This window comes from Crinia signifera, chromosome 5, assembly GCF_055691185.1.
Source record: "Crinia signifera chromosome 5, ASM5569118v1, whole genome shotgun sequence".
Taxonomy (NCBI): Eukaryota; Metazoa; Chordata; class Amphibia; order Anura; family Myobatrachidae; genus Crinia; species Crinia signifera.
The window spans coordinates 315,360,619-315,387,265 of NC_139221.1; the positions used below are offsets into that span (position 1 = coordinate 315,360,619).

Sequence of the window (26,647 nt, forward strand, 5' to 3'; positions counted from 1 at the left end):
TATGCTGCGCTATATAAGAACTGGAAATAAATAAATATATAGATTGTAAGCTTGCGATGGCAAAGGCAACGATGGTCATCCCTAGTTCAGTATTTCAGGCATTGCACAGGGGTGGGCAGGGCTGCAAAGATGCGAATCGCGTCATTTGCTCCAACGGACCCCCTGCTGTGGGGCGGGGGGGGTCGCTGGAGACCGGCCATTGCGTGAGTTTAGGCAGCCCTGATATAAATATACGGTAAATATAGCGTAATTTGCATTTCCATTCAGTTGCATACGCAGTTTTCCCATGGCACGTGCCTGTCCTGTCTGTATGGTTGGATGGGCCCCCGGCAGATCAGCACTATGACTGCACACAGACTCTGCTTTCCACCCATCGCTCAGAAACATTCACACAGTCACAGGCTCGTTCCGCCATCCTATAATTATGTATAACATGTTGTGACATTACACGGAGCCTTCTATTGTATAACAACCCATTGCAGCATAATGATATATTCCTCTATGGGAAGGGAAGATATATACTGCATTTCCTATGCCCTAGGAGTTATGTCAGGTTGTCAGGTTCACAGCAGAAGACGGCTGTATAATTATATTATAATTGGCCATGAATGAGTTCGCTTACCTCCAGCAGACCCTGGTGTGACGGAGATGCCGGTGATATACATCCACTTTTTATTGCATAAACAAGTCGGACAAATTGAATACTGTAACATCGCTCCCCTTCGCCGGTTGTCAGGTAGACGCCACCTCGTGCCGGTATACCGTCATTAGATCGAGCCTTGTTCGGTCGACATGCATTGTATCGAACACTGAAGGTCAACATGGCTTAGATTGGCACATGCAAAATGTTGACGTGGCTAAATTCGACAGGGTTGGAAGGTCAACACAGGCTAGGATGACAAAAAAAGGTTGACATGAATTTTTTTAAAGTTTTTTGAGACGACATGTGCCGACAGGCGGTATTTCATGCCCTACCATCCACTAGGGCGTGGAGGGAGAATATATTAGTGTGCCGGGTGTATCGAGGCACCGCGCCGGAAGCATGGCGAGCGCAGTTGCTATGTCAACATTCAGGACAGAATAATGTGAAAAAATGTCAACCTTTTGACTGTCGACCTAGCCATTATCGACCTAATGCTTGTGTCGACCTTCCAACCCTGTGGATCTTAGCCATGTCAACCTATTTTATGTGTCAACCTAAGTCATGTCGGCTTCCTTTGGTCAACTCAATGCATGTCGACCGAATATGAGTCAACCCAATGACCCATACCCCTCGTGACTGCGACAAGGTCCCGCTAATTAGACATTGTCCCGCTGTCCTACCCTCCTGGAATGGCGGTAGGCTCCCGAAAATTGTGTGTGTGTGTGTCCCCCCCCCCCCCCCGGAAAGGTGGGCAACCCTCCCCGATACTGGTGGCACCCCTGAATCTCCCTGACCACAGCTGTTAATTACTGTGATTCGCGAGTTTCCGGGTGGAGGGGCGGGGCTAAAGATGCAAATTGTATCATTTAGCCCCGCCCCTCCTCGGAGACCCGCATATTGCTTGATGACATCTACATCAGGCCCCGCCCCCTGAATTGCTGCTGACAGTCTCCTCTCTGGGTTTCTATAGGAGAGGAGACTATAAAAGTAGGCAACCCTGCACTCGAGATGCTGTGTCCCTCAAGTGGGGGGGATGGGACAGTAGGGGGAGCCATCTGCATACATGGCGGCATCTAATAGTGCAGGACATGAAGGGAGCAGCTGTACAGGAAGCATTGGGTCTGCCACCAAAATGATAAAAATGGGGGTTGCAGCGTTGGGCCACGCCCCTCCAAGGCCACACCCGTCCTGATCAGAGCGGCTGGACAGAATTCTCTACCTGCCGCCCCCCAGCCTGCAGCCAAACAGGGAATGGGTGTCAGCATACTGATTGGTTAATGAGAGTGCTGTCAGCCATTAACCATATGGAAGCAAGTGGGGGACAAAATGGTTCCCGTGAATGAGGGCCTGCACTGCTGTTAAGATGCCTCTCGTTGACATCCAGGCCTTTAAGTAAATGCTCCAGAAGACGGAAAACCTTTATTATTCGTATTGCCAGTCATTATTCAGTGACGCAGATCTGGCCATCTTTCATTATCAGAAACGTTGTGCCACTGCAAATCCTGCTCCCTTGCATAGTATGTCATTAGCTCTCAAGGCCTCAGTTATTAACATCCGGGGACTTAATATGACATATTGTCAGCACCAAGAGACTTATTAGTTATTATTACAGAGGTAAAGTGCATTATTAGCAGTAACCAGTATGTGGACTGACAGTCAGTGACCATCAAAACTTTGACCATCGGTGTCCAGCACTGACATTACCACATATAACATGAAGCCCATCAGCAATGCTGGGAATGTGTGGGAATGTGACTTAGTCATACAATATACGAGCTTCCTTTGTATCGTCATCCATTTTATGTAACATGGCAGAATTACATCTCCCAGCAACTGGGAGTCAGTAAAAAAATATCTATGGAAAGACCTGGCCTTGAGATGCTGTACAATTCCCAAAGAAAACAGCCAGCACACATATAACATGTAACATGTATGTTTGACTGTGCTTAGCAGTTTCCCCCTGCACGTTATGGTCGGCATTGCATCAGCTTTGTCCCTTTCCAGGTATTAGTAGACATCCCCCAGGAAGTTATATCCTTCCGCTGGCTGGTGGAGCAGGTTCACTTTACACTATATCCTTCCGCTGGCTGGTGGAGCAGGTTCACTTTACGCTATATCCTTCCGCTGGCTGGTGGAGCAGGTGCGCTTTACATTATATCCTTCCGCTGGCTGGTGGAGCAAGTGCACTTTACGCTATATCCTTCCGCTGGCTGGTGGAGCAGGTGCACTTTACGCTATATCCTTCCGCTGGCTGGTGGAGCAGGTGCACTTTACGCTATATCCTTCCGCTGGCTGGTGGAACAGGTGCACTTTACGCTATATCCTTCCGCTGGCTGGTGGAACAGGTGCACTTTACGTTATATCCTTCCACTGGCTGGTGAAGCAGGTGCACTTTATGCTATATCCTTCCGCTGGCTGGTGGATCAGGTGCACTTTACTTTATATCCTTCCGCTGGCTGGTGGATCAGGTGCACTTTACTTTATATCCTTCCGCTGGCTGGTGGAGCAGGTTCACTTTACACTATATCCTTCCGCTGGCTGGTGGAGCAGGTTCACTTTACGCTATATCCTTCCGCTGGCTGGTGGAGCAGGTGCGCTTTACATTATATCCTTCCGCTGGCTGGTGGAGCAAGTGCACTTTACGCTATATCCTTCCGCTGGCTGGTGGAGCAGGTGCACTTTACGCTATATCCTTCCGCTGGCTGGTGGAGCAGGTGCACTTTACGCTATATCCTTCCGCTGGCTGGTGGAACAGGTGCACTTTACGCTATATCCTTCCGCTGGCTGGTGGAACAGGTGCACTTTACGTTATATCCTTCCACTGGCTGGTGAAGCAGGTGCACTTTATGCTATATCCTTCCGCTGGCTGGTGGATCAGGTGCACTTTACTTTATATCCTTCCGCTGGCTGGTGGATCAGGTGCACTTTACTTTATATCCTTCCGCTGGCTGGTGGAGCAGGTGCACTTTACGTTATATCCTACTCTGGCTGGTGAAGCAGGTGCACTTTACTCTATATCCTTCCGCTGGCTGGTGGATCATATGCACTTTACTCTATATCCTTCCGCTGGCTGGTGGATCATATGCACTTTACGTCATATCCTTCCGCTGGCTGGTGGAGCAGGTGCACTTTACTTGATATCCTTCCGCTGGCTGGTGGAGCAGGTGCACTTCACGTTATATCCTTCCACTGGCTGGTGGAGCAGGTGCACTTTACGCTATATCCTTCCGCTGGCTGGTGGAGCAGGTGCACTTTACTCTATATCCTTCCGCTGGCTGGTGGATCAGGTGCACTTTACTCTATATCCCTCCGCTGGCTGGTGAAGCAGGTGCATAGCAGACCATATTTGCGTAGCAGCATAAAACAACTATGGGCAGTGCTTTCACTGTATTGCATTTATAACACACCTGTCACCAGGTCCTATGATGCCTATATTCCATACACCTGGGTGGTTAGTACGTTCCCCCAACATTGGAATCTGTCAAGAGCCGGGCAGCACAATGAAGCCCCTTGTGGGCTCGATGGCGAGCTGGTGCACCTATTCTATTCTCTTTCCGGACCCCCATGAGGGAAAATAGCCTGTGTAAGTCGGGATTCCGACTTTCGTTCTCCTGACAGGAGGTATTCCGTTGTCGGAGAAACGACTGTCGGTGAGTCATCCGGCACCCGTTTCAGCCTCACCTGGGGTGGCGTCATCCTCCAGCCTGCAAAGATATAGAGCAACCCAACCCCAGAGGGAGCACAAACTGATAGCCCATCTTGATGACTGCGCCATTTTGACTCTAAATCCACCCCAATTCATCGTACCCTCTTCCATGTGGAGATCTGCCTGCAGAACAGAATACTTAACAAGAACCAAGGGGCAACATACGGATGCCTGCATCCCAAAGGAGGGAATCCAGATAGGCATCAGGTAAGTATGCCTACCCTCTCCCAACCGGCAGCCTAACCCTAACCCCCTCTGTAGACTCTCACAATTCCCCGATAGTTCCTAAACCTAACCCCCATACCTAGCTGCCTCAACCTAACCCTCCCGCCCACAGCCTGACCCTAACCCCACTTTCTAAGTGCTTAACCCTTTCTGATGACCCTCACTCCTCACAGCCTGACCCTCACCCCACCCCTACCACAGCTGGTAGGCAGTCAGTGGATAGTTAATGTCTAGGTCGACCACTAATGGTCAACACCTAAAAAGGGTCGACATACCTTAAATCGACACTGCCAAAATGTCGACAAAAGCTTATGGTCGACAGTCAAATGGTCAACGTGAATTTTTCATGTTTTTTTTTTTAAGGTGGTTTTTCACACTTTAATATCCAAGTGGGCATAGAGTGGTAATATAATAGTGTGCCCAAAGCATGGCGAGCAAAGCGAGTCATGCGAGGGGACGCAGTACATTTATACGGTGCCCATGTTGATGTACATTTACATAGACAGCAAAAAAAAAAATCACGAAAAACTCATGTCTACCTTTTGACCTTGCCTATGTCAACCATAAGCTTGTGTTGACCCCTTTTTTGGTGTCTACCTAGTCACTGTCAACCATTAGTGGCATTGTCTATCATCTATAAAGTAACCCCACAGCCTAACCAGAAATATGACAGTTCTTGCACTGCGATATAACCAGACACTGCAATGTAACCAGAAACATACCTCCCAACATGACCCTCTCCAGAAGGGACACATTGCTCTATTCCTGGACTTCCCTAATGTATGATTGTTGCCATCACCTGATTTAACAAGTTCATTGATAAGAAAGGCGTTTCAGACTTTCAACACAGGTTATTGCAATCAGAGGAAAGTCCAGGAATAACATTGTGTCCCTCCTGGAGATGGTGATGCAGGAATATGACATTTATTATACTGCAATATAACCAGGAATATAGTCATTATTACACTCCAATATAACCAGGAATATAGTCATTATTACACTGCAATATAACCAGGAATATAGCAGTTATTTACTATCCTCGTATACAAATCATTACTATACCTTTACTCTGTAAATAATTCATCATAGTCTTCAGAAAAAAACGTTTTCCCAGTAAATAATGTCGTAGTAGAAGATGCCAGAGCGGAAACACCCTAAATTCACTGCACACTACATGAATCTGTCTGGCCGGCAGCCATTTTGTTGTAGCCCATAGTAAACGTCATTATGGAGATGCAGGATCCTGGCAGCCGTTTTCATTCTCGTCCCTGCTGTAATGGGATGTCTTGGGAATCTTGCTGCTTCTAGGATTAGGTACAGTATGGTATTATATATCCTGAACAGGAGTCTGGGTACTAATATGCAGACTTTCAAGACATTATTTTTTTTTTTTTTACTGTATGTATATATTTACTATAGTACTACAGTGTTACATGGATTGTAAAGTATGTTCCCATTAACAAGTCCATTTTTTTGTGGCATGATTTAGGAATGACAGTCTAGGAACTGTCTAAGTATTAATTTATTTCTATATGATAATGTATAATTGTGTCGGCCTTCTATAAAAACTATGATCCTGTGGTACTACAAATAGCAGTGCCCTCCTAGCCAGGAGCTCGAGCTCTAGACTACGCCTGTTTAGAAGTAGCATTCATCAGACACGGGGTGAGTTATCAAAGTGGTGGAGAGCGGTAACGTACCAGCCAACCAGCTCCTAATACCCCTTTTACATCAGAGACGTGGCCCGGTTTATTGCTGCTCCAGTCTGGGCCGGGGCTTGGTGTAAAAGGGCTAAAAAAATCACCCTGGTCATGTTACCCGGTGTCCGACCCGGCAAATGTTCAGGGTTGGACACGGGGCTTCCCCTGAGTCGGGGGCCGTGTAAATGGGTAAACCAGGTCATCCGACCCAGGGACCCATTTCCACCAATCAGGGAGCCCCGCCGCAGCGCCCTGAGGTGGGTTTGCGGCGGAGAGTGCTCACCCCGGGTTGCCGGTCCTTGGTGCAGGCCGGGGATCCACACAGGTAGCGGGCGTGGATGACTGGTCAGACGGCGGGCGTAGATGACGCAGCTCACCGGCTGCAATGAGGGTGCCAGAGAGCTGCGTCATCTTCATCCGCCGCCTGTCCTGTCATCTGCGCCCACCGACTGTGTGGATCCCCAGCCTGACAGCACGCACCCGTAACAGCAACCCAGGAGAGTACCCATACCCCTTTCACACTGGCCAGGACCCCGGGTTGAACTCGGGAACAACCCTCCTCCATAGCAGAGTTGAAATCCCGTGAAATTTTCCCTGGATTTTTGCCCGGGAACCTTACACACCAGCGCTAGTCCAGCCCGGGAATTTAGGCTGGTGTGAAAGGGGTATTAGTGACCTTTATTGAAACAATGGGAGTGAACAGGCCAATCGGTGTTCTCCTTACACTTCACAGCTTGCTGTATTCATTCAGAAGGGCCTATTCATTATCCTAAAAAAAGTTTTGGACTCCACAGGTAAAGGGATAACTTAAGACCTCTCCTTACTTTTCACTCTTTGGGGATGCCTTGGAGAGTGATAAAATTTAGAAAGATAAAGTACCAGCCAACCAGCTCCTAAATGTAATTTTCCAAGCAGTGCCTGTTCATAGGGTCGACAGTAGGTCAGTCCCAAAACACTAGGTCGATATGGTAAAAAGGTTGACCCAAGCAGTAGGTTTATATGAAAATGGTTGACACAGAAAAATGTCCACGTAAGTTTTTTTTTTTAGATTTTTGGGTATCAGTGAACATTAAAAGTTCCAAAAATGGAGAAAAAAATTTGTGAAAAAAACCCCCAAAAAACAACTGATGGTCTGCCATTTTCATGTCAACCTATTGACCATATCGACTTATGGATGAGAAAATCCGGACCTCCGGGGTTCCTGCACTCCGGACCCTGTGGTTTAAGCTACCAGGAGGATGCCAGGGAGAGGCTGACACACTCTCAGGCTGTGGTTTGGTATTGTGACACACTTTTGCACAGTTTAGCAGGAGACGGCGGCCAGGAAACACCCGGTTTCCTTACACAAGTACCGGACTGCTGGAACACAGCACATGCCCTATGTTTACATGATGCAAAAGCTGGAAGTTCCTTATCCTAACTGATGTATTTCTCAACACCACCTTCCTGGCACAGTTTTCATTTACTTCTTATTAATTCACAGACTACGTACGTTTTTTATATTATTTAGGAGAACGAGATGTTCCCGATGCACAGTCCTTAGTCGACACAAAATTACCGTTTATCTTTCCTAAGTCTTTATCTTGAATTTTAATAATATTTATGTCTTGTACCCAAGGGTGTGCGGCCAAATAAAAATATCTGTTGGGTTCTGCAGGAAGGAGTCCACAAGACACAATGTAATCTGCACCTGGGCTTGTTCATTAATCACTTCCCAGCATTTCCCAGAACCTCAGACATAGATTTAAGATGAGCAGAAGAGAGCACATGTTGCTCACATCCTACTCCTTACAGCTTTATCGTAATGGGATGTGCCCGCTATGGACATCCTGCTGTCTTGCATTGGTGGCACCGTGCCCATCTTCTGCTTCGATAATACAGTTTCTCCCGATGTTGGCTGTTATCGCTTTACGGTTCTTAGCTTTGTTTGCAAAGCAAAAAAAAAAAGGACACAACTGGGCAAAACCGTGCTGCACTGCAGGTGGGGCTGACGTAATGTGTGCAGAGATTCAAATCTAAATCTCTCTGCGTCTGTGCCACCTGCAGTGCAGCGGGTGTGGATTGTTTTATAGACCACACTTGGGTCGAAAGTCATTAGGTCGACACCGTTGGGTCGACAGGTGGGAATGTCGACATGGGGCAACGTCTACATGGGTTTAGGTCGACATAGCGTTAGGTCGGAAGGTCAACATGATTTTCTTTACTGTTTTTTTACCCGAATGTCGACACAGTCAACATAGACACAGTTCGAAGTCAACCACAGCCCCTTGCATCGCTCCCTTTGCTCGAGTGTGGAAGAAACAGGAGCACTGAAACCATGTAAACATGGAAAGCACATACAAACTCCCCACACTTTGTGCCTTGTGGTTAATTTACTTTAGGTTCTGGGGACCAATGGGGGTCTAGTAGGGTGGACAGAGTATATCTCTGGGAAGGGGTGGGGGGTAGTGTATGTTCCAGAGTAATGGAAAAAAGGGGGGGGGGGGGGTTCCGGGAATACCTGCGCACGGAATCTATTTAAGTGTGTACCTAGGACTAGCAGCTGCACTTATAACGGATGACTGAGTCCGTTCGTGGTTTACAGTAAAAAGAGAATGGTTTGGTGCCGCGCTCTGTCACTAAGATTCTAACAATGGTTGGGTAAAATAAATGAGTGATTTTATTTTTTTATGAACAGTATCTGTGCAACAGAACACTTGCTTCAAGGGCAACGATACTTAACAAAAAAATGAAAAAGAAAAGGAAAAAAAATGTATATACATATATATCAAGAAAAAATGTCAGAATTAACAACAATTTATCTTGGATAATTGGACAAAATACCATTAGCTCATAATTGATGTGTTCTAGAACCGACAACACAATGAAAATGGGAATGAAAGTCGCAAGTAAAATGGGGCTGGGATTGTATGTCCAATAGATTGCGTGGTGTGTACACGCCAAGGTAATGGGTGCACAATAATTGTCTCAGTTTCAAAAAAGAAATCCTGAGTGGTGGTATAGTGAATTAGTTCAGCGGCGTCCCGCTATTTGTAATCCTTTGTGATAATAGTTCTGTACAGTGTTAAAGGTACCTGTGCGTATTCGTGTTCGGGAGCGGTGTGGTCTTCTGGAGGTGGCTGGGGAGCCCCGGGTCCCGGACAGGTGAAGCTACGTCTGTGTCCTGTTCGGCACCGGCAGCTGCGTGCGGTGCACGGCTGACCCAGCCACAAGATACACAGATGCTGCTGCCAGTCTCGGGGAGTTGTCACGGCTCACCGTTTCAGGACGCTAAGCGTATCCTTTGCGGTGACCGTTATCCTCCCAGACAGGACCTCGCTGCTTCAACCCGCTCTCCCTTTTGCAGATACTCACCGCTGCCGTTACACCCAAATCTGTGTCCGTCTCGTCCCGGCTTCTGCTTGCGTGGCGGCGTGTGCACCCGCCGACCGCTGGATGGTGTGATGGTCACGGATGTCGGTTCTCGGGTATGGATCTTTGTTAAAGGGATCTGTATTGGTTCTGTTTATGGACCCTCCAACGCGTTTCGGCTATCTTGCCTTCTTCTAGGGAGAAGAGGGCCGGGAGTCGGGGTTGTGTGTATCAAGCAGGTGGGGAAAGGTGGGGAGTTTATGTCCCTGGTGCCAAAGGGTTTAGTGTAGTGTGTATGTCCCTGGGCTGAGGTGTAGGGTGGAGTGTGTATGTCCATGGGCTGAGGTGTAGGGTGGAGTGTGTATGTCCCTGGGCTGAGGTGTAGGCTGGAGTGTGTATGTCCCTTGGCTGAGGTGTAGGGTACAGTGTGTATGTCCCTGGGCTGAGGTGTAGGGTTAAGTGTGTATGGCCCTGGGCTGAGGTGTAGGGTGGACTGTGTATATGCCTGGGCTGAGGTGTAGGGTGGAGTGTGTATGTGCCTGGGCTGAGGTGTAGGGTGGACTGTGTATGTGCCTGGGCTGAGGTGTAGGGTGGAGTGTGTATGTCCATGGGCTGAGGTGTGGGGTGCAGTGTGTATGTCCCTGGGCTGAGGTGTAGGGTGCAGTGTGTATGTCCATGGGCTGAGGTGTGGGGTGCAGTGTGTATGTCCCTGGGCTGAGGTGTGGGGTGCAGTGTGTATGTCCCTGGGCTGAGGTGTAGGGTGCAGTGTGTATGTCCCTGGGCTGAGGTGTAGGGTGCAGTGTGTATGTCCCTGAGCTGAGGTGTAGGGTGCAGTGTGTATGTCCCTGGGCTGAGGTGTAGGGTGGAGTGTGTATGTGCCTGGGCTGAGGTGTAGGGTGGAGTGTGTATGGCCCTGGGCTGAGGTGTAGGGTGCGGTGTGTATGTCCCTGGGCTGAGGTGTAGGGTGGAGTGTGTATGTGCCTGGGCTGAGGTGTAGGGTGGAGTGTGTATGTATAAGGTCAACATGCAATAATTTGACAGGGTCAACAGGTCGACATGGGCAAAGCCGACGCGGTCAAAATGATGACAAGAAAATGACACATTTTTCAATGTTGACATCTGCAACTTGAGACCACGATTAGTGTAACGGGTCCCCTCGCATGTCTCGCTTCTCATGCCATTCTGCGCCAGGCTCCGTGCCTCAATACACTCGGCACACTATTATATTATCCCTCTATTTGCCAACATAGATATTGAAGTAAGCACAAACGGGTTTAAAAAAAAACCTCATGTCGACCTTGTCATGTGTCCACCTTTTTTCATGTCGACCTTTTGACACTGATGACATTTTGACCTTGTCTTATTGCATGGTGACCTTTTCATGTTGCTCTTTTGACCCCACCGACCTTCTGACCCTGTTGGCCGGTTGCATGTTAACCTTTAGGATAGACCTATTGACTGGAGCAGGGAACCTCTGCCGTGCAATGAATCTTTGAATTTGCCGGTTTACTCTACTTCAGTATAGAAGGGACAAGAATGACCTGTTTAATACGTATGTGGTAGATAGCAGCTGGTGTAATCAGAGGATCAGGGCCCTCTTATGGCTGCAGTAACCCAGCCGGTGGATGCTCATGGTATGTCCTTCAGGATAACAGTAAGTCCTGGCTTTACTTTTATCTGCCAAGAGAGGAGAAATCATTTAAGGATGAGCGACCATTGAATGATTGTTCCTCATTGTGGCCGCATGCGTAAGAGCAGGGAATATACGCCACCTAGCGATCAGGCCTGAATTGGGCCCTAAGCCCTGCAGGATAGTCCCAGACTGGTTACTGGTGTCGATACAGTGGCATTCTGTGAGGTGGTCAGCTCCTGTTCACAGAATAATGCTGGGGAATCTCAATATGAAGAGAGAAGGACACTGACATGACAGACTGCGGAGAGTTGGACGAGGTCCCAGCGAGGGGAGGAAATAGAGATGTACTTAGAGGAGAATTGAGGAAAATAGAGATGCTCAGATTTCACATTGATCCTTGTTCCAATATTCATGATATATTCTCACAGGATATGCGACCCGCGTATACTGTGTGTGCGACTGAGTCTATATACGGAGCACAGCAGAACTTGGCATGGAAAAAGTCTTGTCTGCTCCATCTGCACCCATCTCCGCATGAGCCCTTGTTCTCCTACCTTCACTGCTAAGGATGAGCAGCGCTCGTCCTATGTCCTGCAGGGGTTCAAACCTCCACAGTCTATGGGGGATATTCAATCTCCGGCGAGCACCTCCAGTCTGGGAGATGCCCGCCGGGCCCTATTCAATGCTGTCTTCCCGGACAGCATTGAGCAGGGTATCTCGGCAGAACGAGCCCGACAGCACTAGCTGTCGGGCTCGTTCTGCCAAGAACAGCCGGGAAGTGACAAGCTGCCGGCTGCAGCTCGCCTCTTCCCGGCCGCAACTCGCAGCCGCGCCCCCTTCTCGCTCCCCGGCAGGCGGGACATTGAATCCTGCCAGCATGTTCTCGGTCGAGCTGACCGAGAACGGGACTGGGTCACGGCGGTCGAGCAAGCTCGACTGCCGTGACCCTCACATTGAATACCCCCCTAGGTCTCAGGGATTTGTGAGGGTTGGGGCTTATTACTTTATTGTGCCGGGGACCGGGACCGCCAGCCAATACACCGCAGAAGTGTAAAGTCCACTACCCAGACATATGTGACGCTACAAATCTCCGATTTCCCTTGAACGCTCCTAGATATCTGATCTGTCCCTGGGCTAATTTTTCACTCTATTCACTTCAGATAGATCTGATCAGTTCTATGTTAAACCCCTGACCGCTTCAGATCAGATGGATCTTTGGTGCAGCAAAAAGGTTTTTTTTTTGGTCAGATGGATCCATCTAAATCTGACAAAAACAAACCAAATCGATGGGGGCCTTTAGATGCAAGAAAACGTGTACTCTGTTTTCACCATTGTGACGTCCTCAGACTCAGGGGTTTGAAAGCGGAAAGTCCCCTCATTGTGATATGAGAATCCTTAGCATCAATCATTTTTTATTTAAGTATTATTTGGGCGTGTATATATATATATATATATATATATATATATATATATATATATATATATATATATATAGGCAGAGAGTGACCAAAAAATGCGCCCGATAAAGTATGGCAGCTACTCCACAAATCCCCCCTGTTAGTGGGAGATAAAGTGCAACAAAGAGAGAGAGTGGAGAGCGCTAAAGGTTTTACAACCACCTTGAAATGTATATAGTGCAAAAACACAGAATACAATTAAAAATGACTTTTTATTAAAAATTCGATGATCACATCAGGATTTCATCTTTAGCATTCAGTTTCAATAACCCAACGCGTTTCGTCTTAAAAAAGACTTCATCAGGGTTTTTTTTACATGCACAAAGGATTGAGAATCAACAGGATTGATAATCAACATTAATGCTGAAAACACCTGTCCTTTAGAACGGATGGCGGTTTCCAAACGGTGATAGTCTTAACTGTGGTATGGTGTCACGGCCTTTATATGAAGGCGATTTAAGGGATGAGGATAGAACTCAGTGGGAGTATTAAACCACCCTTATGTCCAAAGCGGTGGGTATGAGGATTAAATACCAGATGGTGATGAGGAATGCGTCTGTATGTCAACAGACAGGGTGCCCTGACAATCAATGGTCCACCTCAGATGTTTAAGAAGTTCGTGATCCAATAATCAACAGATAGTTTAGCTCAATGGGGTAGAATATCTGTTGAGGAGTGAACGCCAGTATCCTGATAATGAGTCTCATTATACCACCATACCACAGTTAAGACTATCACCGTTTGGAAACCGCCATCCGTTCTAAAGGACAGGTGTTTTCAGCATTAATGTTGATTATCAATCCTGTTGATTCTCAATCCTTTGTGCATGTAAAAAAACCCTGATGAAGTCTTTTTTAAGACGAAACGCGTTGGGTTATTGAAACTGAATGCTAAAGATGAAATCCTGATGTGATCATCGAATTTTTTATAAAAAGTCATTTTTAATTGTATTCTGTGTTTTTGCACTATATACATTTCAAGGTGGTTGTAAAACCTTTAGCGCTCTCCACTCTCTCTCTTTCTCTCTCTCTCTCTATATATATATATAGTTACTGATATTGATGTTGGATTGCGGAATGTGGCAAAGTACAGTCAGCAGCGAAAGGGTTGCTGAAGCGCCACACAGATTGCGTTACACACGACTGATCTGTACCCATGCACACACATAAAATAAACCCTTACAGTGCCTCCGCGCTGCTCGGATTCCACCGCCTGCCATTAATGATTACAGTACATTTGAATACACACTGGACTTCGGAATTGAACATTGTCGGAATGCCATTGTTGGCTAATGAGTCAGCCTCGCCTGACATTATAAAAGTTCATGTTGTAAGATGAATGGATAGACGCAGATGCTAAGGTTAGGAATACAGTATGTAGGGGTTCGAGTTGCGTCCTTGAACGCCATGACATAATCAGGTTGCTTGCCGCATCCCTGGGGCAACGCAAGCTGCCTCAAATTCTCGTAAGAGGCGGGGAAATCTTCATCCAATTACAGAGATCCTGGCCCCTCCCCCTAAACATCTGTTAATCTGTGACAATCTGATGCGGTATCGTATCCTGTGTCACAGAACGCGCATGAGCAGAACAGGTCTTGCGCATACTCAAAGTATTGAATTGTAATTCCACCAGGGCTCTCCTGTCCTGTTTGTAAGTAGCCGGGATGTGAAAGGACCAATGTCCGGAACTATCTATCTGTGGCGCAGCGTCTGAGTCTCGCCATGCGTTTCTTGCCCCACGTAAATGCTAGGTGACTTAGGACACATCTGTACAAAGCATAGTGGAACATTTACAGCTGAGGCCCTTATCTAGGTATCCTCAGTGTGTGCGCAACAGCCAAGGTTGTCTAAATATGGAAAATAAAGGGTTTGCCGAAACCTCAAGGTAATCGTTACGTATATAAATTATAAATAAATCTAGATGAAAGGTTGGGTGACGTACAATGGGGTGGGGGGGAGGAGTGACCTGGATTTTCCTGGCAGCGTGTCCAATATTGGGGAAGGGGGGGGGGGGGGTGCATTGTGACTGATAACATCCTGGTATAGTTAATTTTTATTTTGATTAATTATATTGTTAATCATATATTGTTATATTGTTTTTCTGTGCAGGGTAAATACTGGCTGCGTTTGCATGAAGCCCACAGCTTTTTTTTTATCGGATCTGTTTGTGCGCGTGTAGAATGTGCAGATTCTTTGCTACATGTGAATATGCTGATATCTGCGGGATACGTGTACATTGGGGGTGATTCAGGGCCGCTACTTAGCCGACCATCAAATGATTTCTCTCCCCTTCCGAAATAAGTCAGTCTACACTGTCCACCGAAGAAGGGGCAGAAGTTGAAGTCATGTGACATTGGCCCGTCTGCCCCCAGCAGTCATTGGCCCACCTGCGTTCCCAGGGAAATGCCCAGCGTGTTCATGGTTCTGAGTGTTCCCCTGCTCTGACCGATGTCTGCCCCTGGCCCCCTCTGGAGATAATGGCTAGGCGAGTGTGGAACTCACCGTTCGCTCCTGGGGTCTGCGCATGCACAGCCCACCCCCCACCATCGGTACAGGGCTGAATTTGGCCCAGTCCGAGCCGTAGTGAATCACCACGGACTGAGTCAGGCCCTGTATATGTCTTCTTAGAAATGGTGGGGATCACGCTCCGACACAACCTCTCCACCTCTCAGTGGGTCTAGCTTTGGGTCGGAGAACTGTAAAAATTACCTTCCGGTCCTGTATAGAACCTGCACAAGTCACATTCACATGTGAACATTGAGTCCCAGTGCAAGCGGCGCTTTGGTCGCAAGTGGTATGTTTTGCATGTGCCGGATCCATAGGGGTTTCGGATACACTATGGCTGCATACCTCCCAACTGTCCCGCTTTCAGCGGGAACGTACAGTTTTTTGGGGGGGCATGCGCACAATGTTTATTCCTGCACCAGAGAGGCTGGGGGCTGGTCAGCAGCTTACAGATCAGCTAGCCATGCACCCACTGAGGCAAAGATGGGGGCGTGGCTTTGCAGGAATAACGCGATTTGTAGGTCAAAAGGGGGAGCCACACCCAGGGCAGCCGAGAGGGGGGGGGGGGGGTATTAATTCGGCTTGCTGGAGGGGCCCTGGTCCGACCCCTCCATTCCCCCTCCGTCCCTCGCAGGTAGCAACAGCAGCACACACTTCTACAGCATGTGCTGTGCTGACGGCTGACGGCTCAGCATGAGTGTCTCACTGACAGCGTGAGAGGTCATGCTGAGCCTGCTGTCAGCACAGCACATGCTGTAGGTGTGTGCTGCTGCTGAGATTACAGTTTTTAGAGTTTTCTTTCACCCTTCTCTAAATATTTGGGGGCGTGGCCTAAGTTTGAGTTTGAGTTTGAAGAAACTCAGGGAGCCCGAGGTGTGCTCCCACCACCACCAGTGCTGTGCCTAAACACGTGCAAAGGGGGCAGCCGTACAAACGTTTGGACCCTCTCCCAAAGGAGAAAGGCCCCATGGTTCCCCTAACCCCCCTCAACCATAAGGCCGAGGAAGGGAAAAAAGGGATCGGTGGGTCCTCTTCGCCGAAGCTCAGAGAGACCCGCGTTTCCTCCACCACCGGAAGGGTTTTGGACGGTGGGTCCTCCGCACCCGAAGGTTTGGAGAAACCCGCTTAGGCTTCCCTCCGCCTTGCGGCTCGGGGTTGCCCTCGAGGGGACCGGGACTCTCCCCAAAAGGTGAAGAGTCCCAGCCACGTTTGGGGAACGGAAGGCCCGTTAGGGACAGCCGCACTACCCAAATCAAAAAAACGTGACAAACTAACGAAAAACGTGAAGTGCTCAAAAGTGCAAATCAAAGAAAGAAATAAAAAGAGGCCCTAGCCAGAAGGCCGGGGTGGGGGTGTAAAAAATTGTCCTACCCCATCCAAAAGGACGAGGTAAGGACGTGTAGCCTAACCTAGAGGGAAGTGCGCGGTGCAAGTGCCATTCAGTGCATGGTGCTGGACATCACCAGTGCAAATCAGGCACCCCCGAGTTACCCCGGGGGCACAGTGCAGCCTCGGGCTCCAGGCAGCCGACCAGTCAGCGTCCTACCAAGTGTTTCTCCGTCTCACCAGCAGGTACTTTCCAGCCCCTGGCATGGTAATGGGTACTCCACTGGGCTTTTCGAAAGACTCCCTTAGGGGCTGCACCCCCCTCGGAAGAGCAATCTACTCAGTCCCAGTGTTTCTCCGCTCCCAGGGTTAAGATACTAGGCTGAGCTTTTCGCTGTGCCCAGGATGGGGGCCAGCCCCAACCTGGACCAATCTACTCGGTCTCAGCTTTTCTCCGCTCCCTGGGAATGGATACTAGACTGAGCCTTTCGCTGCTCATCCTTCGGGGGCTACAAACCCCGTCAGGAGAGTCAAACTACTAGGCCCAGTGTTTCTCCCCCCCTCTTACCAGTGGATTTACGGAAACAACACCTCCTACCAAAGGCAGAGGTGAAGATACTCAGTGAGACTTTTCACTGCTCCCGGGAAAAAACAGAGGGGTCCCACACCCTCCGCCCATCAGAGCAGCTACTCAGTCCAACCTTTCTCTATTCTCTGCCAGAGGCCAGTCCATACCCACTGATAAGAACAGATACTACACTTGATCTTAGCCAAAAGGGCACACCTCCCACACTTAGGCCACACCCCCAAAAGTTAACCGGGGCCTGGCATTCCTCTCGGCTGCCCTGGCCACACCTAATGCCACCCCAAACATCACTGTCCTGACCTCACTGGCAGTTGATGTGACCCTCCCTCTTTGAATTTTGGTCTGTGCTGGAGTCCAACCACTGTAACTGCCACTGGCAGGGAAGTCCAGGAACAAAGCATTTTGTACCTAATGGAATGGGTCATGTTGGAGGGTATGCCAAACTATGGTCCCATCATGCCTTGCTACAGTTTTGCTATTAGAGAATGCTAACACTATGGCAAGGCATGCTGGGATGTGTGGTTTCACATCAGCTGGAGGGCCACAGTTTGGACATGCCTGAAGGGAAGATAGATGTATTTAACCTTTTGAGAAATATAAAGTTAAAGTTTCCCATAGCAACTAATATGAGTCTATTAAACGATAAAATCTGATTGGTTACTATGAGCCATCTCTCTGGAAGGTTTGATAAATCTCTCCCCAAGTGTCACTATCATGATCTGAGCAATTTAAGCAACAGCAAACTTACTGACATGGATAATGTGTCCTCAAAACAATTAGCGTGTCTCATTGTTTAGCAATAAAGGAACTTTTCAGGCCTGGCTGATGGCTATCTCCCCGTGTGTGGTCATCTGCTGAGGGCATACTTGCCGACTTTTCAAATAGCCTCTTTGAGAGAAACCCGGAGAGGACAGTCGGATCTCCAGGTCGGAGTGCAGGGACGGGTCTGATGACTGAAAGCCCGGGTCCACGAGTAGGGGGTGCGGCTAAAATGAAGGACCCGCGAAACCCTGTTAATTAGTGCAGCACGGAAGGGGGTTGCGGGAGCTGCCTGGCAATTGCAGGATGATTGCCGACCTTCCCGGTCGGCAATCCGATCCCGAGGGTGATCCGATTTTCGTGAGCCTCCCGGCAATTCCGGGAGGGTAGGCAAGCCTGGCTGAGGGGCTGGATCACACTATAATTGGGCCAGATGCACTAAGCTTGAAAAGTGATAGAATAGAGAGTGATAAATCACCAGCCAATCAGCTCTTACCATCCATGTCACAGGCTGTGTTTGAAAAATGCAAGAGCTGATTGGCTGGTGGTTTGTCACTCTCCATTTTATCACTTTTCAAGGTTTAGTACATCCCGCCCCTCAGGGCTCTTAAGCTGGGTACAAACAATGTGATATTTGTAAATGATATGCTTGATAACAGTATCCTAACAATATTGTCGTGCATATTGTTTAGTGTGTATGCACTATATTGTAAACAATGTGCGCTCCTGTGGGTCATTATCGCAGGTGCCAGATTACACCGATGTCGGAATGCCGACTGCTAAAAGCCTGACAGACGGCCAGCGGCTCTTTTCCACGACCCCCATAGAGGTGCTTCGTTGCGCTTCCCCCCACTGTCTGAGTCCCCGCAGTCGGGATTCCGACTGTTATCGCCCCTGTCATCTGAACATGAAGATAAATCTAGTTATATTGTCAATGAATGCATGGGCAACACGGACAGTGTGATGGTTAGCATTACTGCCTCACAGTGCGGAGGTCATGGGTTCCATTCCTACCATGGCTCTAACTGTGGAGTTTGTATATTCTCCCAGTGCTTAAGTGGGTTTCCCAGGGGTATTCCGGTTTCCTCCCACATTCTGAATATATATTGGTAGGCTAATTGGCTCCCAACAAATTAACCCTAGAATGACTGTGTGTGCATGTACATGTGGTAGGGAATATACAGGGACTGATGTGAATGTTCAAATATTCTCTGTACAGCGCTGCAGAATATGTGTGCGCTATCTAAATAACTGCTAATAAATAGTAAATGTTCAGTGGGGGGGCTGGGTGACGTCACAAACGATATTTTAAATGATATCGTTCAGTGACATTAGCAGCGCTACTGTGTTTGTTATCTTGTTCTCTGGGCATTAGGTTTGCTGTGGTGTAATTATAACGGTACTGTATATCTGTATCAGCGAAGGTCCAGGAATTTGTGGTAAGGTTTTGTGGCCCAGATGTTCTGCCTCACACGTTCACCTGGAACCCTCCCGGAATGGCCGTGAGGGTCCCGGAAATTGGGTTGCCTCCTGGTCCCCCGGAAAAGGGGCAAGCCTCCCAGAATGTGACCAGTCTCCCACGCCCCCCCCCCCCCCCCCGCTGCGTGGGGGTCAGTGGTAGCAAATTACGTCTCTTTGTAGCCCTGCCCCCGCCGTGCAGTACTGAAATACCTGCATTGCAGGGCTGTGGCCATGAGGACACGATCGTGCTGACCATGCCCCCCCACTCTGGATGACCCGCTGGCCTCCCCTTTACTGCCCCATCAGCGCACCCCCCCCACCACCTCACTGAACTGGCTGCCCTCTCCCGGAGGGGGAATCCCTGGATTAAGCTCAGAAAGGGCAATGCCTTTGTGTTGTACAACCAGTCTGCTGTAGGCAGTGACTAATTAATACTCCTAAGTAAGCACACATGTAATGTGGTTCTGGCTTGATTTCAGGGATTTGGCATGAAAAGCCGGGCGGTCGGGATCCCGGCGTTCAAAATCTCGACGCCGGAATCCCGAACGCCGAAATCCCGACAAGGGGGGGACGTGGATCGCCCCCCTTTGCGGGCTCTCTGTGCTCGCCACGCAGCGGGCCCGGTCCCTCGCTACGCTCGGCACACTAATTTATTCTCCCTCCGAGGGTGTCGTGGACACCCACGGAGGGAGAAAGTGTCGGGATTTCGGCGTTCGGGATTCCGGCGTCGGGATTTTGAACGCCAGGATCCCGACCGCCGGGATTTAAACTTCATCCCGATTTCAGCTATATAGATTCTACATTTATAGAAGTATTTAGTCATTAGACAAAGGAGCCAAATCAGGACCGCTGTTTGCAATCTGAATTCGGCCCCCGATGGTTGGGGCATGCGCATGCGTAAACCCCATCAGCAAACGGCTTCCGTGAGTGACACACTCGCCGGGCTGTTCTATGCTGGGAGGGTGTGCAGGGGCCGTAGCAGGGAAATGCCCAGTGTTTTATGGGCGTTCCCCTGTAGAAGCCGGCGTGGTGATGCCTGCCGGGGGCTAGCGGATGACGTCACATGGTCACATGGTACTGAAGGAATTCAGTGGCGGGGGTGGTCAGGCGGGTGTTTGAACAGGCGGCGTTTATGGGCACGCTAGGGAGCGAATGTACACTGCCTAGCCAGCCAACCTGAATTTTTGCAATTGGATCGTATCCTGCCCCACAAACGGTACGGATACTCCCCCATTGTCCAGACTGCGCTCTCCCAATGCCGCGCCAAAGGCCTTCCAGCGCCGGCACTTAGACTGTGGTCGCGTTTCCCCAGACATGTGTAAATCACAGATTCCTATGACCACTACTGAATCAATTAATAACACATGTAAATTCATGGCAATCGCGGCCTGCTGATAATTGCTTCATTGCGTCCAAATGGTAATTACACCTAAAAATCTCTGTTTCAAACATGTCCTATGTGTGTGTGTAAGAAACGATTTAATCGTCAGGTGTAATAGCACATCTGTGTGACTCTGCATACATGTAATAAATATTCTATATGTTTTATGTTTTGTACAGAGTTGTGCCCAGTTATTGGAATACCCAGTTTTGGGCAGCGCAGTGTTATCATCGTTCCCGCACCTGACCCAACAAGCGTGTAATACCTTGGACACTAACCTGCAACAGCCGCCGCGACGTGCGCTAAGGGTAAGTTGTCTCCTTTACGGTGTGATCGTTATTCTTTCTCTTAACCAGTTCCCTGTGCAAAGGGCGGTGATTACCATGTAACCCGCAATGTGGGGTGGTTCTGGTTGGCGCGGTAAACTGCGAGGATCGCCAAGCACCAGAGACGCCGCCCATCCCTCTTTAACATGGGAGGGGATGTGTAACGCAAACACAACCCCTCGCATGTCACCGAAGCAGGAGAAAGCTTCAATGGTCGCCAACCAGCGAAAGATTTCTCTGAAAACTGACCTTTATTTGGGGGATAAAGTTGGGGCGGGCGACTGACCCGTGATATCGGCTGCCCGCCCCCCTGCAGGCATTGGCCTGCCTGCGTACCCATGGGAACGGCTAGAGTTTTCATGCGGACCCCAGTCCCCGCTGCTGACCGCCCCCGGGCCCCCGGGCTACCCCGATACTTCAACCAAAGCCGTTCGCAAAGGTGACCTTTCACTTTCATCGGAACAGGGACAAATTCGGTCCTCGGTCGCAACAGCGCATTTGTGCATACACTCTCAGTATTCTCAGGGATGGTCTCACACTCCGCTCTGCAATGTGCCTGATCATCACCGTTACCTGCTGCTCCAAATCTGTCCCTCAAACGTTTTAAAAATAATCATTTTTGATATGTGTTGCTGCTGTTTACAGTGTTTTTATTCTCTCTGCGGCATCCCTTAGGTACACGTACGGTACCACAGGTGGAGAACCTGGCCTTTGGGGAACACAGATCTGCAGCCTTGCCAGGCAGGAATTCATGTGTCTTACCTCCCCCCCCCCCTTCTTTCAGGCCATAGCTACAGCACTGCTGTAAGGTTCTCCTACTTCCCCACACCCCTTCTCCACTCCCCCACCAGCCTCTGTATCAGAAGCTCAGAGGGATCAGTCTGCTGCCTGCTGCACACCGTGGGCTCTACATCAACACCGTGGCCCCCCGCTTAACACTGCCATCATGGTGCCAGATTAAAAGTTAAGGGGAGGAGGGGATTACACCCGGTGTGCCGTGGCTGGGGCTCTGCGATTCCCGTGCCTCTGCTGCTTGCAGCATCACAACAGCCTGCAGCCACTGTGAGTGTGGGACTGCGAGCAGGGGGTGTGTGTGTGTTTGCCTGTCTGTGTCCATGTGACGTCAAGACTGTCCGACAGCAGAATGCTTCATCTGAACTGAGCGCGTGCTGCTGTGAGCACATGGAAGCTGATCGGAAAACCTCCTTTTTGGGGATTTACCATTCCGGCATGCCCGAGTTGATTTTCCAGGGAATTACGTGATGGCGTGATCACTCACCCCCCGATGGGTAAGTATCGAACATTTCTTTTTATGGGGTCATTTCTCTAATTCCATCCATGGCTGATTTTCGCAGGTAGGGGTGCCGCAGAGACACCTAGGAATTATCCACAGCTGCAAATTCCCCTCCAGCAAAAGGTTTTTTTTTCTAGAAAACTTGGTAAATCCGTCTCATTTTCAACTTTATATTTCAAGCTTTATTATTGCCTTGGACAAAAATGACAAGGCCCCGGGCTCCCCCCCCCTACCCCTCGGCTGTGGCCTAGTTGTGTTTTTCGATTCATTTTAATTGTTTTCCTTAAAGGATCCTATCTGGTTCAATGTATCGAGACCTCGGAACATGATTCGCATTTTATCTGTCAGAGCCATGATCCATCCTGCCTCGTGTGCCTCTGCTGCTATGGTGTATTTGTTATTACGATACGGCTGCGGCTATGATTATTGATATTGAAAGTAAAAGTTTTGATCGGAAAAGCACTTGCTTTCTATATCTGCTGTGTACAGTATACACATTCTGCTGGGGCTGCAGCATTGCATAAGCAGCACATGTTGCAGAGTCCCTGCTTGCCAATCCTAGTACCCTGTGCGGCTAATCCGATATCACAATGCACCTTGTATCGCACACTTATGTCGCCGTTAATAAGCCCCTTGCTGGTGGGTTGAGTCACCGTTTTTTTTTATTGTTGCAGTATATTTAGTGTGACGTTCTGTATTTTCGATACGGTCTATGTATAGGGTGGTCTGTCGGCATCTTAATGACTAGTCCTTTTATACAGTGATCCCTTAGAATCCCGTTCTTGCAAATCTGTGCCTGTGTCTTTGTCTTATATAACGTCGGGTGTCTATACTGTATGGACAGTGATACAGTCGGCCACGTGCATGAGATCAGATTTTCTGTCTCTAAGCAAACACAGGTTTATCTGCTATCTCCACGGATCACAGAGAAGTTTATTTTCGATGTATCGAGTTCATTTCTCAGTATCTGGCAACAAATCCCATCCAGGGGTCCACGCGGGACCGTAGCTGGGCCTCGCTGCATGCAGGCTTGGGCAGCACATGGTAGGTGCTGGGGGGGAGCAAGGAGATGCATCTGGTGTCTTCGGAATCCAGCACATGTTTTCCTGGCGTGATACCGTGTGTCCGGTCGTTGTTTTGTGTGATACAGTGAAAAGTGCAGACGTTATTGGTGTTGTCAGGCGGTTCGGGTAATTATATATAGCTTGGTGTCTTTGGCATGTGCCCGACTGCAGCCATTTTCCAGTGATCTGTCTCTTTACTGAACGTGTGTTATAGAACAATAAACCCATTCGGGGATTGCCGATGTTTCCAGGTGATCACAGGATGGGGCCCATAGCAACCAATCAGCATCTTCTAGAACAGTGATGGCTAACCTTGACACTCCAGCTGTTGTTGAACTACACATCCCAGCATGCCCCGCTACAGTTTTACTATTTGGCCATGGTAAAACTGATGCAGGGCATGCTGGGATGTGTAGTTCAACAACAGCTGGTGTCAAGGTTAGCCATCACTGCTCTAGAAGATAGTATCTGATTGGTTGCCCATAGCAACAAGCCCTAGATATATATTTCTATATTGTTTCCTCTCAATATTTCATCAGCTATTCATAGTTATAATAGATAAAAAGTAAATATATTGTGGTTCCAATGCGGGTGCATTGTGCACTCTTTATAAAGCTGGATTATCTGAAGGGCTATCGGGCCTCAAAAAATGATAAAATGGAGAGTGATAAACAGCCAGCCAATCAGCTCCTACCTGTCACGCTACAGACTGTGTTTTAAAAATGACAGGTAGGAGCTGATTGGCTGTTGTTTAACACTCCCCACTTTTACCATTTTTCCACTGCACGGGAGTGCGCAAATCCCAGGATTTTAGCAGGTGGAAATGCTCCCTGTTGAAATAACCCAGATCGTGAGACCCTGCATTTCTACCCAGGTAGCGACCAGGGTTGAACCTGGGTCACTGTATACTGTAAACGGATAACCAAGGTCGATGCGACCCGGGTCCTGTTCACTACAGTGCAAAAGCCGGTGCTGCTCTCATCTCCCAGTGCCTGCCCGACCCCACCTCCCGATGACATCACCCGCCCGGCATTATGCCGGGTGGGGACTCTAGTGTGAAAGGGTTCGCAAGCCAGGTCGCACCAGGTTGTAGCCGGGTACAAAATCCCAGGTGCGACCCGGCTTGTAGATGGAAAAGGGGTATAAATCACTTTTTGAAGCTTAGTGCATCTGGCCCATTGTCTGAACGGCTCATCCAACAGGTGTCTGAGACTCCTCCGTAAGATGAATTACTCACTGTGTAGGGGAGATGGATTAAACCTACTAAAAAGTTAATGAGAAGTTGACCATACTAACCAGTCAGTTTTTATCCATCCTTTATCCACTGCAGTTTTAGAAAGGGTACTTATAGACTGACTGGTTGCTATGGGCAACTACTCCACTGTATTTCTCTCCAAGGTTTGGGACATCACCCCCCTGCATGGGAAACTTGAGAGAGCCGTTTTCTTGTGTGCATTTCTCATAGCATCTGTGCTATTCATTTTTATATGACTGCACATTTATCTTTTTAGTTTGGAAAAAATTGAGAGAATGGTGACAGCAGCACAGAGTGTTTCAGGAGAAGCGGTTTGCGCTTGTGGGAGGCAGTGACCTGTCCACTTGTGCAATTGTGTTGGCGAGGGCCGTGCTACATGGAGCAGTGGCAGTGCCGTGATTTGGTGGGAAGTTTAGGTTAATCTAGCTGCTAGCATCTGATAGTTATATGGTGAAAGGAACAGGGTCTCCCCTCAGCACAGAGTAAATTATGTTGAGACTGACACAGTAAAACTGTATCTGTGGGGTGAAAAATTCATCTTGGTTGAAGGGACTGCCAATGGCTGACATCACAACTTGGTGGGCATATTTAAAAGCACGCCCATTTGTGCTTTTACATATGTCATCAGGCGGATGACTGGTAAGTGGGTATACCATGGGTCTTCAAACTGTGGCCCTCCAGATGTTGTGAAACTACATGTTCCAACATGCATTGCCACATTTTTTCCTATAAGAGCATACCAAAACTGTCAGGGCATGCTGGGACATGTAGTTCCACAACATCTGGAGGGCCACAGTTTGAAGACCCATGCGGTATACACTTAAGCCAGGCATGGCCAAAATGTGGCTCTCCAGCTGTTGTGAAACTACACATCCCAGCATGCCTTGCCATAGTTTTAGCATTCCCTAATAGCAAAACTGTGGCAAGGCATGATGGGACTTGTAGTTTCACAACAGCTGGAGGGCCATAGTTGGGCCATGCCTGACTTCAGCTCATCCACCCCTCAGGTGCTTACCCAGCTCAAAGCAGACGCTCTCCTTTCCCGCAGAGCCTAGTGTAACTACGGAGGTTACCATGGTAACCCCTAACAGTGCATAGTAATGGCTGACAAGCACTGACTTAGTGATTGCTGTAAAAATACTGCATAGGAATTAATTTAATCCTTTCCATCAATAAATATGTTAAACTAGTAAGCCCACTTGAAGCAAATGCTTTGAAAGCTAGTCTGCTACCTTGTGATTGCCTCTGTGCATGTGTGAGAGAGAAAGAGATGTAGTTTCACTCGCTGCCAACAGCAGCAGTGTTTTGGAGACACACAGAGGCAGATTTATTAAGCTCAGTGAAGTGATAAAGTGTCTGTTTTTTATCGCCAGCCAATCAGCTCCTACCTGTGACGTTACAGGCTTGGTTTGAAAAATGACAGGTAGGAGCTGATTGGACGGTGATAAAAACCAGACACTTTATCACTTCACCGAGCTTAATAAATCTACCCCACAGACGCTAGACATATATATATAGATGATACTTAGGGGGGTATTCAATCTTGGGCCAACAGCCGTGACCCTGTCCCATTCTCGGTTTGCTCGACCGAGAATTAGCAGGCGGGACTCAATGTCCCGCCTGCAGCGGAACGAGAAGGGGGCATGGCCGGGAGCTGGAGCCGGGAAGAGGCGAGATACAGCCGGGAGCTTGTGAAGTTGAGCTCGTTCCCCTGTTCAATGCTGTTGAGAAAGACAGCATTGAATAGAGCCCCACTGCCATCTCCCCGATCGGGAGATGGCTGCGGGAGATTGAATGCCCCCATTAGTAGGGGAGTTTTTTTTTTTTTTTTTTTTATGCACTAAATAATGAGCTCCCAATTTTCGTGCCTAAAAAGTCAGGGTTTAGCCGGGTGAAGTGGTCACACCTAACACCCCAGTTAGCGCTTGTTGCCCGCCCAAATCACAGGCTTTTCCCACATCTCTGCTCCCCCACCC

General features: G+C 48.7%; 1 long non-coding RNA gene across 3 annotated transcripts in view; it reads left to right on the forward strand.

Annotated features, from left to right (window-relative positions):
* The first annotated feature begins 5,774 nt into the window (after window positions 1–5,774).
* The window catches only part of LOC146005564 (uncharacterized), a 189,534-nt gene continuing 168,661 nt past the window's right edge, over window positions 5,775–26,647 (forward strand). Inside the window, exons 1-2 of one of the 3 annotated variants that reach the window (XR_014444025.1) lie at window positions 5,775–5,888; window positions 20,912–21,040. This is a non-coding gene — a long non-coding RNA (uncharacterized LOC146005564). Of the gene's footprint in view, window positions 5,889–20,911; window positions 21,041–21,887; window positions 22,348–26,647 lie in introns of those variants that run through there. The other 2 variants (XR_014444026.1, XR_014444024.1) reach the window with 2 other exon arrangements.